This window comes from Silene latifolia, chromosome X, assembly GCF_048544455.1.
Source record: "Silene latifolia isolate original U9 population chromosome X, ASM4854445v1, whole genome shotgun sequence".
In the NCBI taxonomy this organism is placed as follows: domain Eukaryota; kingdom Viridiplantae; phylum Streptophyta; class Magnoliopsida; order Caryophyllales; family Caryophyllaceae; genus Silene; species Silene latifolia.
In genome coordinates, this window is record NC_133537.1 from 72,176,580 (window position 1) to 72,178,161 (window position 1,582).

The 1,582-nt window shown below is 40.1% G+C and overlaps 1 non-coding gene across 1 annotated transcript; it reads left to right on the forward strand.

Moving 5' to 3' along the window:
- Nucleotides 1-426: 426 nt before the first annotated feature.
- LOC141625641 (small nucleolar RNA R71) lies at nucleotides 427-533 on the forward strand. The gene has a single exon (XR_012535410.1). It is a non-coding gene; the product is annotated as a small nucleolar RNA R71 (small nucleolar RNA).
- Nucleotides 534-1,582: the final 1,049 nt, after the last annotated feature.

Below are 1,582 nucleotides of genomic sequence, written 5' to 3' on the forward strand. Positions count from 1 at the left end.
GCTTGCTTAGCCTCCATATTCTCCAATTGTTTCACAAAATTCCGTGAGGACTCAATCCATTTGCTTCCATATTCGCCACTTGAACCAAAAGGAGTTGGACCATCTCTCTTAACTTCTCGATCTCATCAGAGTTTTGAACAGGAATCTCGACTTTCTCCTTGGAAGCTTGTAAATCTCGAGTTTCTCGAGACGGGTAGAAATGGAAGTTATAAGTGTCACAACAGCAGTCATGTCTTCACTTTGCTTTCGTGACTTTCCACGTGAACTTCCAAACTCAGCTTTATGGACTGCCATCTCCTCAATGGTGTTCCAACCTTTACTTTGACCGGTATTATTTTGAAACTCGCCATTAGTGTTGCATCCAAGATGACCTTGTAATCATCATATAAAGCATTGTAAAATAGATTGCAAAGATACCATTGCTGGAAACCATGATGAGGGACACTCGACCAAACTTTTGAAACGTCCCCATGCTTCACAAAAATCTTCGTCGGCTCCTTGCTGAAAACTCGTGATTTTACCCTTCAAGGCATCGTCTTTGAAAGCGGGAAGTACTTCTTGTAGAAGGCTAGTGCTAAAGATGTCCAATCGGTGACTCACCTGCTACTCTATCGAGGTAGCGATACCAATCTCGCGCCGAATCCTTCAAGGAGTATAAGAACATAAACCCCTTTACTTCATCTTGAGTTACCCCCTCCGGTATAGGTATTGAACATCAATAGTCCGTGAAAATTTCCATATGTTTCAAGGGGTCTTCATCTGGCAGACCCGCGAACTGGTTTCGTTCCACTTAATCAATATAAGAGGAACGAAACTCGAATTTACCGGTAGTAGGGGTAGGTAACTGGCGCCCCTTTGGAAGGTGGTGCTCCTTTGGCTGAAAATTATCATATATCGTAGCCATAATTTCTAAAGTGAGAGTACTCAAGTCTTCCTCTCAAAAACCTGTCTTCTAACTGTGCAAAAGCAAAACTAGAAGCAAAGGTAAGCAACGGCCTCAAGGAACAAAAGTTCCTTGAGACAAGAAAAATAAACTAAAATAAAGCAAATGTAATTACACCGTCTCCCGCAACAACGGCGCCAAAATTTGATACCGTCGTTTAGTACCAAAATTAAATTTATAATTCCAAACTAAAACTATAGCTAGTGATAGTAAGGGTCGAACCACGGAGAGACAAGGTTGATTTTGTTTGCTATTTTTCGATCTAAAAAGTAACGATTAATTGGGGGTTTTGAAATTGATTGATTAATCGGCTAATCGCTAAAATAAATATTCTTAACAAGATAAAAAGAGGATCGGGAATTTCGGTTCACCATGGCAAATAACGGGTCAGTCACCAAGCAAAGCAGAGGTCTCATAATACGGTCTCGGGAAAAACAAGCTAGTCTTTCGATCAAAGCTCAAATAACCTCACGGTCTAATAATTCCCTAGAATTTATCAAAGCTTTCACTCAAGAGAAATTCTAAATCTAACGACAAATCAAATTACCAATCTTTCACTCTAGCAAAGAAATCTATCAAAAGATAACAAGGCCAATACGGAAGAACTCATGCTACACACGTCCTAATTTCATACCATGG